The sequence below is a fragment of the Tachypleus tridentatus genome, chromosome 10 (genome assembly GCF_004210375.1).
Source record: "Tachypleus tridentatus isolate NWPU-2018 chromosome 10, ASM421037v1, whole genome shotgun sequence".
NCBI lineage: Eukaryota > Metazoa > Arthropoda > Merostomata > Xiphosura > Limulidae > Tachypleus > Tachypleus tridentatus.
In genome coordinates, this window is record NC_134834.1 from 190,640,869 (window position 1) to 190,661,625 (window position 20,757).

Consider the following 20,757-nt stretch of genomic DNA (forward strand, 5'->3'; position numbering starts at 1 on the left):
TCTTCACAAACAAAAGAATTAAAACAAATTATTCCACAAACAAACATTTCACAGGTCTATATTTACAGATCTAATGTCTGACTTTAGAACGTGAATGAAAAAATTATTAAAACAACTTGATTAAAAAAGGTTTAATTTGGAGTTGGTCAATGTGTCTGAAAACCACAGATCAACATAATAATCATGTATGTCTGTTATAACAACTTGTACAATTTACTAGTATGGGTAGGTACAGTTATATATTAATGGTCATTTGTACATTAAAAATATAATGACTAACTTTCTCAACATGGGGTTAATCAAACTGACCTCTTAAATTTGCATTCATTACGTTTCATTACTATAACTTTTAATACACTAAGTATATTTTCACAAAATTTGGCAGACTTAATGAACATGTTTGTACATGAAAACAATCAATTTTAATGAAATGTTATTACTAAAGAATTGGTTCATAGTTTGTTTTTTCATCTAAGTGCAAAGTGAATTTGCAGATAAGATTAAAAACTTAAAATTTAATATGCGTAACCTACAAAACCTCCTAAATAAATATAAAACTTAGTTGTTTTCACCTCTACCTTAACAACTAATTTGATTCTTCTGCTAGTAAACATCTTCAAAACTATAATGAAAAGTTGTAAAATCAGAACAAGTAAGCAGCTATGTCCTCTCTTTATTACTGGTCACAAAATGTCAAAGTACTTATGAGTTTGAACTGCTAAACACTTCATATTCATTTAAATCTGCTGAAAATAATGCAACAAATCACCATTTTTTGTGTCATCAGATTGGTCATGTGGCATTGTAATATGATACTCAAAAGCAACAAAACTCATGCAAAGAAGTACATTGACTTGTCACCTCTTCTGATAACATTATATGTCACTTAACAGTTAAGTTCATGTATCTTTGTGTTTACAATGACAATTTCCCACAGTAATAAGATTGCACTTTAAATCTGTGAGTGTTTACTATATGATAAATAGACAATCCAACAAGTAATACAAGGGTTTAATCACTGGTCATCCTTTTGGGGTGTTTGGAATTTAACATTATATAGGCATATAAAGTCATTACTTTTGCTCATGGTTATAAAATCTTATTTTCCTTTCAGCAAACTTATTCATCAACCAATAAATAGTATTTACTCACAAATGTTTAAATAATAGTTATTTTTAAAACATACAAGGATAAATACTTTTTAAAAACAACTAAAAAGACTGATTAAGGAATTCTGTTTGTGTTTCATACTTACTAAGCCTCACCATCTTATTAATTCTTCCAAGGTGTGTGTGTGTGTGTGTGTGTGTGTGTGTGTGTGTGTGTGTGTGTGTGTGTGTGTGTGAACAAAGGAATTTGAAAACACACCATTTACTAACCAAACTATTTTCTTTTGCATGTTTTTACAGAAAATTACAATCACAAAAGTGGAAACCTTGAAGCTGAGGATTTTTTTGTACCATTAGTAGAAGGATTGATGAATGTTAGCAAAGATCTCATGAAATGCACTCACAAGCAACACATTTCAAGTGATTTACAACTCATAATAATAGTTAGGCACAATTCAAAGGCCAATAAAAACAATAACATTTAAGTATATATACATGTATACTGTTATGATATTAAAGCTACTTTAGATAAACAATTTCATATTACAATTTGAAGTCATTCTAGAAATAAAAAGGGTAATTTAAAAAGAAAAAAATGTTCAAAATTTATTTAGGTTTCAGAGATATTGTACTTAACTCTTGTTGAGGCTCTGTTGATCTGACAAACTATATGAACTATTTGTACTCTTTTAAAGTCTTCACAAAATGTGAGTTAATAAACATTACAAATCTTTCAGATTAAATAAAGTGAAGCATTCTTAATAATCTAAAAAAGACTTGTTCATGAATATACTATTTGTTTTGAATAATCCATGTACAATGTGATTTTCATGTTAAAATTAAGAATACTTATCTTCATCACAAAACTCTCAAATTTCTCTTGTGTAATCTCTAAAACATCTTAAATACATTTCAAATATTTGGTTTCAGTAAAACTTACTATGTCATTTGTTAGCTTCTCTATTCTGACTCCATACAAGGGAGTCACTATGACTGACTTTAAGCACACAAAAAAAAAGTTAAATTAGTCTTTCTTTCTAGAAAGACTCTAAATTGTAACATAAAACTATTTGTTTATCCTAAGTGACCTTAAACCTCTAACAGTACTGTCTATACATAATTAAATATTGTTTTATTACATGTCTACTATCTCCACCACTACAAAGTTGTGAAACATTTGGGGAACTTGCAGCTCATGTTATGCTATCAAATTATGTTACCCAAAAGCTGCATGTGTGCATTCCTCATGGAAATGTTTTATTGTATTACTACGTATTTTACATAAACTAAAACCTAACCTAGTAAAATCCCCATTTCTATATTTTAGTAACTTTTATAAGTGAAGAATAAACATGAAAACAAGAAATAAAACACTTACCCATGTCTTCTTGTTTTTTTTGTTGATAACACTTAATATAATAGTGGTAGTAATGAAACAAATACTTTTTATTTAATTAAATAATACACCAAAGAATACTTATGAGCAAAAATAAGACAACTCCATCTAAATATCACAATTTTTCTGGCATTCTAAATATGCAATTAGAGCTGTTACAAATTCGTTCAAGCTATTCATTATCTTTCCTGTGGGAACAAAGCTAAGAGAAATTAATGATTCTGCATTTGGAATATAACAAAATCATTGCTCCATATAAAAGATGAAAACCATTCCATCAGTAAATATATAACTGAATTATATTCAACAGAAAACCATTAATAAATAAATCTGAAAAGAGAAGATGCAACAGGTGGGTGTGGAAAGATCAGCCTGATTTTTCTATTTGATGTCTCTGTAACCAAACAAAACTGTGGTTTGTCTAAGCAATGATATTTTATGATAAGTAATTTATGTCGAATTTTGCACTTAATGATGGGATAATGGAAAAAATATATAAGATACAAAATAGTAAAGAACTAAGAACTTAAAACTTGTACATTACGACATGGATTATTAGCCACAAGTTTATGTTATACCAATTGGTATAACCTAAATATCAGATTAAAAACATTAATTGTAAGTCACTAAAACATTATGATGTGCAGTGTGTGATGCCTGGGAGTTAAAGGAGTACTTTAGTCTAAAAATACATGATTGTTATGGCTTTGGTCCACTTTTACCAACTACATTATTTGTATGCAAGTTTTCTAAAAACACTAACTCGCCTCATTAAGCTGTTCCTGTCGGTTTCCACGTGGAGGACCTCGAGGTCGACGAAAGTAACGTGGATAATAACGCTGCCTTCGTCTCCTGCGTTGGGGTTCATAGATTTCCTTACCTTCATTTTTCTGTTCTTGACTCCCAGTAGAACGACTCTATAATATATTTTTTTCTATGTTTATATTGACTGAAAAAAATTAAATTATTAATTTATTAGACACAAAATTACATTTAACCCTTTTACTTACAGATCATTTACTAAATAAAAAGGATGGAGCTTGAGGTTTTTACTTCATAGAAATTTAGAGCATTTTATTTGTTGAAGGTTGTATCTAACCTTCCCACTAACAACTGAAGACAGTGAAAGGCAGCAGGTGCTGGTATTGTGGGTTCACACACTAACTCTCAATCCATAACTGATTTTCCTTAGTTGCTAGTTTGCTTGGGATCTAGATTTTGTGTGATAGATAGAATATCCCCATTGCATTTGGCTGCTATAGCTACAGACTATTTCTTACAAGTTTTAATGATAACTATAATTCATAATGAGAAAACTAATTTTGAGTTTTGAGTTTTTACATTTGTGATTTATATTAATTTCATGATTGTTTAGTTGTGATAGTCAAAAGGAAAATATCATCTACTCACATTTTTTAAAAATAATTGATGTACTCTGTCAAATATTAATATAATATACAACAGATTAGTCATGGTTATTTTTATGATGTAAGCAATTATATGATATATCTACTTTAAAACATTTCCTTAACATGTTAACTGCTGTAATAATCTACAGCAAATGCTAAGTTTTAGTTCAATACTGTTGTCTTCAATTTAAACAATAGCAATAATTAATCAAGAACATTAGAACTAAAATAAAATATTTATTAAAACCGTGAAAAAACTGCTTGATAGTAGACTACTGAAGCCAATGCCCAATAACACAACTTCTTTACACATATTCAAAAATTTTATATTGAGACAGTGAAATGCACTACTCTAGGAGGCCTTCTTCCAAATCCACGTCGTCTAAGAAATCGTCCATAGAACCATCTCCTCCTATCAGGAGCATATTTGCTTCCTTCCACTGGTGCACCCTCCGGTCCAGTGACATTAGCAGCTTCATTCCCCTACATGAAAATAAAAAATTACTTTTCTTCACTTATGCATTTTGTAAACAAACAAGATTTAACAAAAGATTCAGTTACATTCAGAAAATAGTTCCAAAGAATGAAATTTGGCTAAACATTTTAATGTATGTCTGATTCAGAAAATATTCTATTAAAACAGGCAAATACTTTATTAAAGTAACCGAATTAAAATCAATCGGTAGTAATAAAAATTCAATGTATAATAAATTATTAGAGAACTATATGCATCATTAGGTGTAGTCTCTAAAATATAAACAACCTATTAAGGACTTTCTACAGTAATTTTTTTTTTAACAGCGTGTTAAGGCTTTATTTGTAACAATTGCCTCACAGTAGAAATCTGGTATTCTTTTTAAATGGTTATCAAACATGCTGTTACTTACAAGGTTTCTGTGCATCATGGAAACCATTTAACACATGAAACACAATATTTAAAATTTAAACTAGTTTTTCAAATGGTGCTCGGAAATTGTATGAAATGAATGATTGCTTTTTGTTGCTCTGGATTTATTAAATAAATTAAATAATGACATATATTAACATTTTATATTAAATATACTGAATTATTTAACTGAATAAAACAAACTTTTGACTTAAATCCTAAGAGCTTGAGATGTGGGAGCACTGACAACAGACCTATTACTTATAAACAGTAAATGTTTCTACTTTACTAGATGGCTTCTATAACTAGCTAAGCTTTAATACCAAGTATCTTAAAACACAGTAGCATTACACTTTTAACTACAAGCACATACTACAACACATGCTAACTTTTAGTAACTATTTATAAGCTGTAAAAAATCTTTACTACAAAAAGTTGCGACATGCTTTAAGATATGATGAGGAAAACACATCAACTAAAAATGAAACAGTTACTTTATAAATACATATTCAGAAACTACCGAAAATTCCAAAGTGCAAAACACAAAGTAGTTACAAATAACATAAAGATTAACATTACATTTGAGAAGGTGAGGAAACTTAAAATGAAATTATTTCAATTCTTGCATTCAACATGTGCTATCTATCCATGGATCATAACTTCATAAAGTACACTAAAATCTGGATAAACTGATTTTACAAAATAGATTCTTTAGCATTAAATGACAACAATAATTTAAGGTTACAGTGACAGTTATAACTTGCCTTTTCTCCCTCTACAACGTCAAATTCCACAGTTTCTCCATCACCTACACTTCCGTAGGATTTTTTTGGGGTTGTTCTTAACAATGGCAGTCTAAAAAATTAAAATCCACAAAACTTTATATTTATTACAGTAAGAAAGTGATTTTCTAATGAGTAAAATTACAATACTGTTAGTAAAATGTTTCATTTTATTCTTAAAATCAATGTTCCAAATAGCCAATATGCAAAACATTTAAATCTGAACATCTGAAACAAGTTACAATGTTAGATTTCTTTGCAATATACATAGCTAGTAAGTTGAAATTAAAACCTTATTTCTGTTCCAGTTAAAAGAATACATCTTAACCCTCATTTGGAATAAAGCCTTACACTGTATACACAGTAGATTTTAATAAAATGCAAAAGTTACAACATTACTTTTAAGTCAAGTTTACATGCTGTAACATGAAATATGTTCCACTGCTTCAAACATTCTCTTCATAAAAAATATACATTAGAGGCATTAATAAATAGCAAATTTGTCTTTCTTTATGCAAAAGTACTGTTACAATAATAAAACTAATGTTATCCAACTAGATTGGTAATTACCTAGTACTTATTGGGTTTTAAAGTTTGTAAAGTTATAAAAATTAATAAAAGTATATATTTTGACTGCATGAATAATATCTATATAAATGAAAAATTATCCAACAATACTTTACACACAAACTAATGTCAGAGTTACTATGACAAAAGTTACCTTTCATCTTGCTGAATGTTGCTTACTGATGACATACATATAAAAACAATTTTGTTTTGATGAATATAAATATATCCTGCTACCCTTGGACCAGAAATAAAACAATGTAAATTATAAAACAACAAACACAAAAGAAAAGAAAGTATTCAGTGATGTCGAGAAACCCACTTGTTGAGAAATTTATATGCAAAAACAGCTCGTTTGGGTTGAGAAAATATTTTACATAGAAGAGCGAACAACGTTTCGACCTTCTTCGATCATCGTCAGGTTCACAAAGAAAGAGGTAACTGACCGGAAGCTGACAACATGTTTGAAAGGAGTTGTGTAGCGTTACCTTTATCTGCTTTTAGAATTTTTATGTTTTTGTCTAGTAACGCTAATCATAATGAACACGAATGAATACATCCAAAAAATGAATAACATCCTATCAGACACGAACAAATTTAAACCAATACACACAAGTCCAACAAAGACACACGAGACGCAACTGAACAAATTGCTACTACAAATGAAAAAAGCCAACACAATTTCACAAACACTTTATTCCTACCTACGTAAAACCGACTCACGCACACCGCAAATATACGGCATCCCCAAACCTCATAAACCAGATTGTCCATTACGACCAATAATGTCCACATATGAATCGTTTAATTACAATCTTGGTAAATACATAGCATGGGCATTCTCCAAATATGTAACATCAGCCAGCTCATTCATCAAAGACTCTTTTAATTTCAAGTCTAATCTTAATCAACTTAATCATAAAGCCTTATAGGCCAGTTTCGATGTTATATCCCTCTTCACAGAAGTTCCAACCACTGAAGCCTGCAAGATAGCCTTAGAACTCTATATCCGAGACCCTAACCCAACTATAGACATTCCCAGTAACCAGTTAGCAACCCTCATAGAATTCACCACGGTAAAGACAAACTTCATGTTTAACTACTGAAACTATATACAAACATATGGCCTAAGCATGGGCAACCCAGTATCACCAGTTCTAGCCAATATTTTTATGACACAAGTTGAAACACAAGCAATTAACACAGCATTACATCCACCACTATACTGGTACAGATATGTAGATGACACGGTTGCGGGATTCAAATCTACGGAACACATACTTAATTTTTTCAATCACATTAACTCTATACATCCTAACATTAACTTCACATGTGAACAGGAAAAAAGCAATCAAATATAATTTCTTAACCTCAAAACTACAAGAACTGACACACAATTCAAAACAGAAATCCACTGAAAAATCACCCATACTGGACTATACATTCCTTGGGACTCAGCACATGAAACAAAACAAAAACTCAACATACTAAGAAACCAAATAAATACAGCCATAAAACTATGCTCACCAGATAAAATTAACGATGAATTAGACAAAATAAAACAATACTTCATCAACATCAATAAGTTTCCTCCACAAACTGTAGAAAACATTATACGCACACGCCCAGACAGAAAGCAAAATCAACCAACTAAAGTAAATATATCTCACGAATCAAAAAATCACGAAACCATATACTGCTGTATACCATATATTCCTGACATCAGCAAACAAATAACCAACATTTGGCAAAAACTAGTATCAAAATATGACATTTCAGTTAATACCAAATTTAACCAAAAACCAGGCACAAAACTGAGGTCTATACTATGTAAAAACTACACTGACAAACACCACACCAACATTATTTATAAAATACAATGTGATAACTGCCACGACTTCTATGTTGGAGAAACAAGCAGAAAAATGGAAACCAGATTCAAAGAACATAAAAAGTCACCTTCACACGTTTTCGAACACTGCAAGTCAAATAAACACAACATAACCATAGAAAACACTCAAATACTAAATAAAGAAACAAACATAAACAAACACAAAATTAAAGAAACCTTACTTATACAACAACTTAAACCCAAAATAAACCAATATAAAGGAATGCCTTTATACCTATATTAATATAATAAAATAAATAAAATTATATATTCAAACATCTAATACCGCCCTCTACATTCCGACACTCAGTTACACAACCCCTTTCAAACATGTGGTCAGCTTCCGGTCAGTTACCTCTTTCTTTGTGAACCTGACGATGACCGAAGAAGGTCGAAACGTTGTTCGCTCTTCTATGTAAAATATTTTCTCAACTCAAACGAGCCGTTTTTGCATATAAAAAGAAAGTATTGTTAAAGTCACACTTCAATTATGTTAATGAAGCAAGGAAAGTTTAAGCTAGATCCAATCATCTTAAATAATATAAAACTAATAATGCAGTGCAACGTCCTTCAAAATATATACCACGAGTAAATCCAGTTTTGAGGAAGAAAATATTTGAAAAAGACCGCTACAATTAGTGCACTTTGTTACAAGTTATAAATTTCATAATAATATACTTATAAAGTAAGTAGTGATAGCTCCATCATAGAATTATAACTACCAATTTCTGAAGACAAAAACTTTTCTTAAAAATGTTCTAACAGTCTTTTAAATGCATCTCACCTGGTGGACAAAGATGTCTTCATTTGTATCCACCCTGTTAATTTAAAAATAATTGTTTAATTCTCTTTTATGAATTACAAAAACTTTGGTTTTTATTCAATCCTAGAGAAACAGTATTTATTCAATATTATTGTAGATATATTTGCAAAATATTACCCAAGCTTTCTGTACACTTCTACACAACTTTTCAACAATATTCATCACAATTGAGACAAACAATGCACATATACTAAAAAATCAATGCCTATACTCGATTTAATTAAAAGTTGTTGAAAAATATAAATGACATATTGATTAAAATAAAAACATTTCATACATAAATATCTGCAATGCAAATAACTTGGCAGTCTTTATCTTTGCATGTATACAAAGAACCTAAACTTAAAGTCATTAAATAGTGTTCACAATTGTGTAATTCTTTCCTAAAAACTTAAAATGTTGGAATATTTAGTTACATAATTACTAGGCAAGTCTAGAAAAGTTTCCCAAATACACAAATTTCTTTAACATATTTCTGTATTATACTTGAATACCATCACTTCACTAATTTAACATATTTCTGTGTTATACTTGAACACCATCACTTCACTAATACCATTAAAAACAGTTTTCACAATACTAAACCTTTTAATAATAAATATACATTAGAGTTGAATAAATTAAATATGAAGCTAATATATGAACACAAAAGCAAATATTAAATAGCTTAAAAATATCTGTAATAACTCAAACTACTTGAAGTCGTGGAATTTATCAAAAGCTTTGGACAGTTACTAAACTGTGTATGTTAAGATAACAAAACAATGTAAGTTTATCCTGCCATAATGATATAGTTTTGCATGTAATAAATTTCAGTTCATTCTCGACTGTTAGATAACATTAAACATTTTTATTTTTATTTATAAATGAAACTAAAGAACAATTAGAATATAAATACAAAAAACTAAGTTTTTATATTGAAAACTATCCAATATAAAATGTTTATACATGAAGAGTTTATAAGTTACCTTTTATCTTAACTAACTGTGGTTTTAATAAGTATTATAAAGTTGATGATGTACAAATAAATAGAATATTTCATTTGATGGAACAAATACCTTCTACCCATAAAACAGAAATGAAATCATAATATGTAACAAATCAAACAAAATTAGTGATAATTTAACACTTCAATAAATTTCATAAAGTACTACATACAGTAATTAGAAAAATGATTCATCCAAATTAACACTTATAAGGCTGGATAAAAATGAATAAAATACTAAATTAATTATTCTCTGATGAAGACTTGAAAGATAAACTTATAATTTGGCTAATATTAAAAATTAGAATTAAAACCATATGCGTATAGTTAGAGCACATTTATCCTTACTCTTCAAGATAAATTTAGAAGCAAACACCGTCTGAGTAGGTATATTCTGAGTAGGTATATCGTTACAAGTTTAATTTTGGTTTTATAATTATTCTTTTACACCAAATACTTTCTGAAATTTTAATGTGTGTGTGTGTGTGTGTGTGTGTGTTCAACTAAACTTCAACTAGGTACTCACTCATGTCTCAAAATTTAAGGGTTATAGTTTAGCATTTCAAATCAATGCCTTCTTCTAAACAACCATCTTGACTTTAATATTGTGCTGTATGTTATACAGAACTAAAAGGGTTTTACAGTATTGGAATTTTTGCATGTTCTACAGTAATTCCTATACGATGAACATGAAAATATCCATTTTTCTCTGTTATGTGCAAATTTTTTAGAAAATACACATACAAGAAGGTTCACTGGTTTAGTACGAGGGCTGTTCAAAAAATACGCGGACTGACGTCATAAAACAAAATGTACTTTATTTAGAAGTTACAGGTCTGGGACCTCTTCAAAGTACTCTCCTCACCAACGCACACACGTATCCCAACGGTGTTTCCACTTGTTGAAACAGTCCTGGTACGCTTCTTTTGTAATGTCCTCCAGCTCCTTCGTCACATTTGCCTTAATCTCTGGAATCGTCTCAAATCTTCTTCCTTTCAAAGGTCTTTTGAGTTTGGAGAACAAGAAAAAATCGCAATGAGCAAGGTCAGGTGAGTAGGGAGGGTAGGGAAGAACAGTGATCAAGTGTTTGGCCAAAAAACTCACAAGTTCTGAGGCACAAATTTCGCAGCAACGCGGTGCATCTTCAATTTTTCTGTCAAAATATCGTAACAAGATCCAACTGATATCCCACACTCTTCGTCGATTTGCTCGCACCAGGGTGTTGATTTTGTCGACGTGTGGGTCGTCAGTTGACGTGGAAAGACGTCCAGGATGCTCATCATCTTCAATGGACTGTCGACCATCCTTAAAACGTTCATGCCACTTGAAACATGCCGTACGCTTTATAGCAACATCACCGTAAGCTGTGTTAAGCACAGCAAAAGTTTCAGTCGCAGATTTTCCAAGTTTAACACAAAATTTCACAGCAAGTCGTTGCTCCTTCAGGTCATTCATTCTGAAATCTGCCAAACGAAAAAATCGCACTTTACTTAAAACCGCGTAGCTAATACACAAATGAAGATATCTGCAATCGGGAAATGGCGTCGTAATCAGCTGATCTGTGCGAACCTAGCGACACCAAGTGAATTCCCCTGGAACCAACTGGAGCCGCGCAATTCAAGCAGTCCTCGTATTTTTTGAACAGACCTCGTACAACAATACTGCTGATATAAATGTGCTATTCACAATGGTAATATATATGTTCTGTTTCTATTGCTCATAAAGTTTACCGAGAGGAAATGTACAAAAATCTCAAACTTAATAATATAAGGTCAATACAAAAAACATGGTTGGTCACTTTGTGGAGACCTAAAAGTTTTCTATATTGTTGGGTCAAGATTTCCAGTTATATAGCATCTCCATATTTTTTGGGTTTTTTTGTTTTTTAAATGGGACACTAGAGCACAAAATCAGCATTGGATGAAGTAATGGCCACACAATCAACCCGATACAAGGATCAAAAAACATTGAACAAAAACATTTGGTTGACACAAAGAAATTCCTAGTACCTCCACTTACATAAAAGTGGCTTGACAAAACAGTTTGTAAAAACTTTAGTCAAACATGACAACTGTTTCAAGTATCTTCAAAAGATAATTCTAGCTCTTTTAGAAACAAAACTTAAAGAAGGGATTTTTGCTGGGCTTCACACTGGGAAATTGACTTTGGATGAACAGTTCATTAGAACAATGAGGAAAGTTGAAAAAGATGTGTGGATTGCCTTTAAAAACATTACTGACAAATTTTTAGGAAACAAGCAGGACCAAAATTATGAAAATACTGTCAATAATATGCTCAATAAATTCAAAGAGTTGGGTCTTGTCACGAGCTTGAAAGTTAATTTCTTACACTCACGTATTGACTATTTCTCTGAAAATCTTAGTCCCACCAATGAAGAACAAGTGGAAAGGTTTCATCAAAACATCAGTGACAGGACAGGAGATATCAGAGAAGATGGAACATCAATATGATGGTTGATTACTGCTGGCAATTTGAACAAGATGTTTCAAATACAATGCATAAAATACCACAATATGTAGTTTAGAGACTAAAACACATTTCACAAAAGTGTTCTTCCCTTTTTTTTCTTTCAATCTGTAGTTTTTTTTTTAATGAACATAAAAAAAAATGTTCACCTTAGTAAACGAAATAATTTGTTTCTGAGTAAAACTTTTTATTCCCAATTTGTAAAAAAATTTGTGATAAATGAATATTTACTAAATTTGTATAGCTTAATTGTGGAAAATCAGTCATTAAAACCAAAACAACTTTTACAAAGTTTAAATTTGTAGGCCTGTTTTATTTATACTAACCTGTTTATAAAACCATATCCATTCTTTACGTTGAACCATTTCACAGTTCCAGAAACCCGAGTAGCTGAAAAAGATCACAAAATTGTTTCTAATCTACATAACAAAGTTTAAAAATAAAATACTACAATAATAATTTTTAGATGCGTCTTATTTGCAACTAACAATACGAAAATATAGTAGATTTAAATAAAAAATATCAAAATTAAAATGTCTAGTAAAAATGAGGTAAACATTAAAGTGTAATTCATAGAAACATATATACACACACACACACACACACACACACACACACACACACATATATATATATATATATATATATATATATATACACACACACACACACAGCTCATTAAAACACTCAACGTGGTCTTAGTCAATTTGAATATCCATGTGTCATCTTTCTCCTAATTTATACACAGATTTCATACTTACACTCTATACATGCATATGTTTTGAAATACTGGCAGTTTTTCAGAAAACATTATAAATAGTTCACACATATAACATTTTAGAAGTATTTTTAATAAACTAAAACAAGGATTTGTTAATTAATATACACCCTTGTGCAAATTAATTGAAACAAGACTGAAAATTACGATTTTTTACAATTTTTTGCATTTTATTTCTGAGAATCCTAAAATTACTCACAAATTAATACATGATATGGCCACCTTTATTTTTCAGAAGATCATTAATTCGCTTTGGCAGAGTCCACAAGTTGACTGCAATCTTTACTAATTTTTGTATCATGGTCCCACACCTCAATTATGGCCTCAATTAGCTTATCTTTTGTAGTACAGTCTTTTCCTCGAAGTCTTTCTTTACAAATCACCCAAAGATTTTCAATAGGATTTAAGTCTGAAGAGTTTCCAGGCCAGTCCAGCACCTTTGTTCGCCTTGTCGTCATAAAATTCTTCATAAGTTTCAACATGTGGCACAGAGCCAGATCTTCCTGAAAAATGCCAGATCCATCTGAAAATCTCTTTTTCAAATCTGGAATGACTCTTCTCTGCAAAACTTCGATGAATTGTGGTCCTTGCATCATACCTTCTGCGACGCCATAGTAGCTGAAAAAGCCCCAAAACATCTTCTTCAAGGGATGTTTTACGAACTGATTAATGTGAGATTCTCAAAGTTTCTCACCTGGAGATCTGCAAACATGCAGACTTCTTTGATCCTGTATGAAAAAATGAGTCTTGTCACTGAATAACACCTTCCTCCATTGTTCTTGCATACAGTTTTTGTATTTCAGACCCCACTGATATCGTTTTTTCTTAGAGTTGGTAAGAAGTTGTTTTTTGACTGGTCTCCTTGCCTTTATAACGCAATTTTCGAAAGAGTGTACTGCAAAACACAGCTAATGACACCATCTGTGTGAAAAAATGACAATTAGAGGAAATCGGCAGGTGCAGCAAGCCTACACTGGGAGCCATGCTGAAAATATTGTAAAATGACCATTTGTTTCAATTAATTTGCACAAGGATGTCTATTATTTGTTTTGAATAGTCTGTACTAGATGATTATGTTAAGATTATAAATACTTATGATCTCAAAAATCTCAAATTTACCTCAATACATTTCAAAGTTTCTCTTCTCTGTAAAACTTTATATTTTATGTAACTTTCACTATTTAGCTAAAAACAGGATTGGTCAATTTGACCAACCTTGTAAAGTTTGTAAACACAAAAAGAAATTAAATTATTCTTTCTTTATAAGATGACTTTAAATTGTAACATGAAACTACATTTGTTTATCCTAAGTAACTTTAAACTTGTAATGGTACACACATCTTTATAGTTGAAGTTTATTATTTTATTGCACATTGAACTGTGTCTGACTACTATTGAAGCCATTACAAATCTTAATCACTCTAGGCTTGTTATGCTCAAACTTCATTTCCCTTGTGCTGTTTGTATGCTCACTTCATGCCTCATCAAAGCAGCTAGGCTATCTGCGCCAAACGTCCAGTAAAAAGGTAAAATTAAATGTAGTAAAATACACAAAAGGGAATGAAGGTAAAACAAAACATCATTGAAAAACAGAAAAAGTATAAAATCAATGTTAACACCTAGTCTACAATGTTAAGAGAGAAAGCAGAGTGAAAGAAGTTGTAAAGGACTTTCTCTAGCAAAATGGTAATGATCATAACCCACCAGGAAGACTAACAGGTAAGTACAAGAACCACTGTCAGTCACCTGAAGTTGGTCTTTCCAGTCCTGATTCTGGGTTATGTTGTCATAACAGCCATTATCAAAAGGTAAAATAAGGAAAGTGTTAAAAGACATAGCAAAATCACAATAAAAATCAGCCAAATGTCCTGTAAAAAGGTAAAAGTAAAGTAAATGTAGTAAAATTTGTAAAAGGAAACACAGGTATAAACAAAAAGCAATTAAAACATAAAATGGCATGAAATTAATGTTGACATCCAGTCTACAAAATTGAAAGGACTTCCTGTAGCAGAATGGTAATGACCATAACCCACCAGGAAGACTAACAGGTAAGTACATGAACTATCATCAGTCACCTGAAATTAGTCTTTCCAGTCCTGGTTCTTGGTTATGTGTCATTATGGCCAGTACTAAAATGTAAAGTAATAAAAGTGTTAAATGACATGCAGCAAAAGTGTAATAACAACTCGCCAGGACAACTAACGGGTATTTCAAACAGCAGCATTAGTCACCTGAAGTTGGCCTTTCCAGTCCTGGTGTCGAGTTATTTAATGTTCTGGCCTTTTTACAATGTCAAATTCAACTAGAGATTGAGGCTGAAAAGGGAACCACAATTATAAAAATGTAATGAATAAATAACAAACATTTAAATGAGGTTAAAAAGATTAATAGCCATTAAAAAACTAAAAACTTTATCAAGGTAGACAGTGTCACCATCAGCAATAACACTGTCCAATGTCACAGACAAACCCTGGGACAGAACATGTTTAAACTAGTGCCGTCGTTGAGTTGTAACGATGGCAGGAAAGTAAAATGTGGCTTACAGTGATTTGAGTGTTACACAAACTACACACTGGTGCATCAGTTCCAGATAAAAGGAAACGATGAGTTAAAAAAACTGTGACCAATGCGTAGTCTAGTTAGAACAACTTCCTCTTTCCAAACCTTACAGAAGCTAGACGGCCAAAGCCCAATACAGGGTTTTATTTGAAAAAGCTTGTTTTCACGTTGCTCACTCCAAGTGGACTGCCAGCTGGCACGGAGCCAAGACTTGAATACAGGACCATAGTCCATGTACGGAATAGGCACAGTGGTGATAGTGCCAGAGCAGATAGATTTGGCTGCCACGTCTGCAAGTGCATTCCTGTGAATACCAACATGGCCTGGCATCCAGAAAAACTGGATATAAGTAGATGTTAATGAGAAATGGGCCAGTTGGTTTTGAATATCAGCAAGAACAGGGTGTGAGCCAATGTGAAGTGATTCCAAGGCCAGCAGAAAACTAAGGAAGTCAGTATAAATAGTGCAGTCGGAGTACTGCTCAGCTTCAATATGATCCAGGGCAAGAGATATGGTGTACAGTTCAGCAGTGAACACAGAAGCTGTAGAGGAGATTCTGCGTGCAACCACCAAACCGCAACAAACCGTGGCAGAGCCCACAGAGTCACCTGATTTTGAACAATCCGTAGAAATTGGAATGGAATGATTGTTTGAAAGATATTCAGTAAATAAAAGACAGTACTTCTAATCGGGAGTATCTACCTTTTTCAGATTACTTAAAGAAAGGTCACATTTGAGGGCTGTAATAAGCCATGGGTTGATGGGCTGACCAGTGGATTCTGCAATGTTATCCAAGGACAAACCCAATTCATCCAATTGCACCTGGATGTGAAGACCAAAAGGAGCAATGGCAGATCATCTGTTTTGAAAAAGTATGGCCCACTGAGGAAGGAAAACACATCCTCAAGTGGGATGCTTTGGTAAGGAGAAAAGTTCCGAAAAATACAAAAGGCAGTTGCAAATGGCAAAGGTGCAGAGAAGGTTCGTGAGATTCCACGTATAAGCTCTAAACTGGGGAGGTGTGGAAAGCCCCAGTGCAGAGTCGAAGTCCTTGATGATGAATGGGGTCCAGCATCGTTAAGGCTGAGGGTCTGGCAGAGCCATAGACCATTGATCCATAGTAGAGTTTTGAATGAATAAGAGCACGATATATCTTTGACATAGAACATCGATCCACTCCCCAAATGGCAGTAGAGAGGACACGGAAGATGTTCAGTGCTCTTGTGCATTTGACCCGTAGCTGCTTTAATTGTGGTATAAAGGTCAGCTTACGGTCAAAGATAAGCCCCAAGAACTTGGTCTCAGGAACCACTGGCAGCAAAACTTCACTGATACAGAGTTCAGGATCAGAGTGGATACCCCACTGGTGGCAAAAGTGCATGCAAACGGTCTTAGAGAGAGAAAAATTAAAGCCGTTCAATATAGTTCACTTCAGTACAAGATTGAGGGCAGTTTGTAGTTGGCGCTCAATATATCTCATGTTTGACGACTTACACGAGATGTGAAAATCATCAACATAGAGCCCGTTTGCAACAGTGAGAGGGAGTTGTTCAGTGATGGCATTTATCTTCATACTGAAAAGTGTGACACTCAAAACACAGCCCTGAGGGACCCCAAGTTCCTGTACAAAAGAATGGGAAAGTGTTGAACCCACACAAAATTGGACTCTCCTGTCCATTACAAATTTTTTAATAAACATGGGTAAATGGCCACGTAACCCATATATTATATATATGGAGGTCTCGCAAAATGCCATACCTCCATGTTGTGTCATAAACCTTCACAATGTGAAAGAACATTGAAACAAGATGTTGGCGTTTGAGAAAGGATTCTCTGATTGATGTTTCAAGTCGAATTAGATGGTCAGTTGGTGGAATGCTGTCTTCGGAACCCACACTGGGTGGGAGAGAGGAGGTTGTTTGATTCGAAGAACCAAACAAGACGAGCATTAACCATCCTCTCTAAAGGTCTTACAGACACAGCTCCTCAAAGCAATTGGACGGCAGTGTGAAGGAATCTTGGGATCTTTCCCAGGTTTACAGAAAGGTAAGATAATAGCCTGGTGCCAGGCATCAGGAAAAATATTCTCCTGCCAGATCCAGTTAAAAACAATTAGCAGAAGATCAAGAGAAGCAGGAGAGATGGTGCAGCATGTCATAGTGTACATCATCAGGTCCAACAGATGTACTGCCAGACTGATGAAGGGCTATTTTCAGTTCCACCAGAGTAAAGGGACAATTATAGTCAAAAAGACAGTCAGTTCGAAAGGAAAGAGGTGAACATTCTGTCCGAGTCTTGATGGCCAAGAAGGTGGAGGAACAAGCAGAAGTACTAGATACCCGGCAAAAGCTTTCACCTAGAGTATCGGTGATGCTACAGACATCAGCTACCTCTTGACCATCAGAGAGTAAGATGGAGAGGGGGACAGAATTGTAGTGCCCACTGACCTTTCGAATCCTGTCCCATATGACCTTGAAACTGGTGGTAGAAGATATGCTAGTTGTGAACTTAATTCAAGATTTCTTTTGACTTTGACGTCTTACCCACCTTGCATGCGCATGGGCCCGTTGGAAAGCGATGTGGTTCAAAAGTGTGGGATATCTATGGAAAGTATCCCAGGCCCATTTTTGAGCCTTCCATGCCAAGTGGCAAGCAGGATTCCACCACAGACAAGGATATCGTGGAAAACGTGTCGAGGTTTTAGGAATACACTGAGCAGCTGCTTGTATAATACAGTCAGTTGCCTCTGCCACACAGTCGTCTATCGATGGCTGACAGATGATGGAAGGATCAAGTTCTGCGAGAGCAGTGAAAGTGGACCAGTCTGCCTGATCCAGCTTTCACAGGGGTAGGCAGGTAGGGTGGCATCGACCACGGCCAGTCTCTCTCAAAAGTATAGGAAAATGATCACTGCCTAGTGGGTTACTGTCAACCCTCCATGAAAAATGGGAGAATAATGAAGGGGAGTAAACCGAGAGATCAATAGCAGTAAAGGACTGACTAGGTGCATGAAAGTAAGTGGACGAACCAGTATTGAAAAGAGAAAGATTGTGATCAGAGAGCATACGCTCTACAGAGTGACCCCTCCTATCAATAACAGCACTTCCCCAGAGGGGATGATGTCCATTAAAGTCCCCAAGATTAGAAATGGAGACGACAACCGTTCAACGAGAGCATCAAGGTCTGATTGATCATATGTCTCTCCAGGGGACAGGTAGAGAGAACAAACAATGATGGTACGACCCAAGGAAACACGGATGGCTACGGCCTTCAAGGGTGTGTTGAGTGACAAAGACAGGGTGGGCACATGCTGATCAACATGTAGTGCCACCCCTCCATGTACTTGTCCATCACACAGTCTGTCATTTCTGTACAGAGAAAACTGCCAAATAGTGACTGTATCAGCAGGTTTTAGAAATGTTTCTTGTAAGGAAAGACATACAGGATGGTAGGAAGCAATCAGTGTTTTGATATCATCCAGATCAGAACGTAAACCTCGACAGTTCCATTGTATCAAGGTGGCCATTTTTAATGACAGGTAGGCGAAGTGGCTGATTAAATATTCTCTGATGAAGACTTGAAAGATAAACTTATAATTTGGCTAATATTAAAAATTAGAATTAAAACCATAAAGTGGCTGGAGAACCCTTCTGTTTATGACCATGTCTTTTTTCCTTACTGTTCTTATTTGGAGGAGGTCTATCGACCTCCATGGATCCTGACCTGGGTTGACTGGGCAGGTCTTTGTTGTTGGAAGAGGATTCCAGTGATTGAAGACATGAACGAATGATTGTTTTGCATCGTGGGGTTGGAGAAAAAGATGTATCAGAAGAAATGCCTGTATTTGAAACCGAAGGATGTGGATCTTGAGAATTGTTGGACTCTATGGGAGGAACAGAGATGGGTGTTGAAGTCGATTCATCAACCTTTTTAACCATGGAGGTCAAAAGGCTTTTCATTTGTTTTGAAAACGATTCTCTTGGAGGTACAGAGATATCTGTCTGCACTCCCACTGTAGTTGTGGAACGAAGTGCAGCAGCATATGTCCAAGATGGAGTGGCAGACAGCAATTTCCGAGCCTCAGGATAACTAATGTTACAAGTCTTTTTCAAATGCTGCACCTCTTTTTCCTCCAACCATTTTGGGCAAGAACAAAAGTAGGAAGGGTGGTAACCATTGCAGTTGACACAATGTGGGTCCTTGTGACACTCATAGGCATCGTGGTCCTTGCCACCACAACGAGCACATGTCAGGGAACCACGACAGGACGTCTTTGAATGGCTGAACCTTTAACATTGGATACATCGAAGAGGGTTTGGAATGTACGGCCATACCCTGCAAATTAGACAAACTGCCTTAATGGTGGCAGGTGCACGTGGAGATGTAAATGTCAAAACGAGGATATTTGTCGGCAGTGCAACTCCGTCTTTGCGAGTGGAGATGCGCCTCACTGCAGAAATTCCTTGAGTGGAGAAACCAGCAAGAATCTCTGACTCGGGGATGTTCTTCAAATCCCTCTCAACAATAACTCCTCGAGATGAATTCAAGGTATCATGAGGGGTAACCTCAATAGGTACATCCCCAATTGCCGTTGAATTCAAGAGGTGTTCACTGTATTGGGATGTGGATGTTTCAACCAATATGTCTCCAGATCGAAGCTTCTTTACTGACTTTGGAGAGCCAACAAGTCCCTCTTGTCCTTTCTGAATAAAAAAGGGGGACATTTGCCCTGAAGGCTTTTCTGAAAGAGAATGTAATATAAGAAAATGGGGTACAGGTGTTACAGATTGCTGCTCAGTCTTCAAGACGTGGTCATTTACCTATTGACTGTTTTTTCACTATTTTATTTAAATTTTTTTGTTGGAGGATCCATAGGAAAAAGGAAAATTTCAGTACCCACTGACCCCACCCACCATGGAGCCCTACGAGGGGACACATTACAATATCATGCAAGGACACTGCAGCAACTCCAGGGTTTCATGAGCACTATACCAAAACACCAGCATCAGACACAATGTCCACAACACCCATTGAAAACTTCCAACACTGGTACTTGGTTGACTCTAGCCCAAGTGGACCAGCCGA

The 20,757-nt window shown here is 34.2% G+C and overlaps 1 pseudogene across 1 annotated transcript in view; it reads right to left on the bottom strand.

The window, feature by feature from the left end:
- LOC143227835 (uncharacterized) overlaps positions 1-20,757 on the bottom strand; it is a 35,772-nt pseudogene that overhangs the window by 7,471 nt on the left and 7,544 nt on the right. Inside the window, exons 2-6 of the transcript XR_013015105.1 lie at positions 12,662-12,725; positions 8,825-8,858; positions 5,565-5,655; positions 4,266-4,397; positions 3,273-3,422 (exon numbers count right to left, since the gene is read on the bottom strand). The product of XR_013015105.1 is annotated as an uncharacterized LOC143227835 (transcript). The remainder of the gene's footprint in view (positions 1-3,272; positions 3,423-4,265; positions 4,398-5,564; positions 5,656-8,824; positions 8,859-12,661; positions 12,726-20,757) is intronic.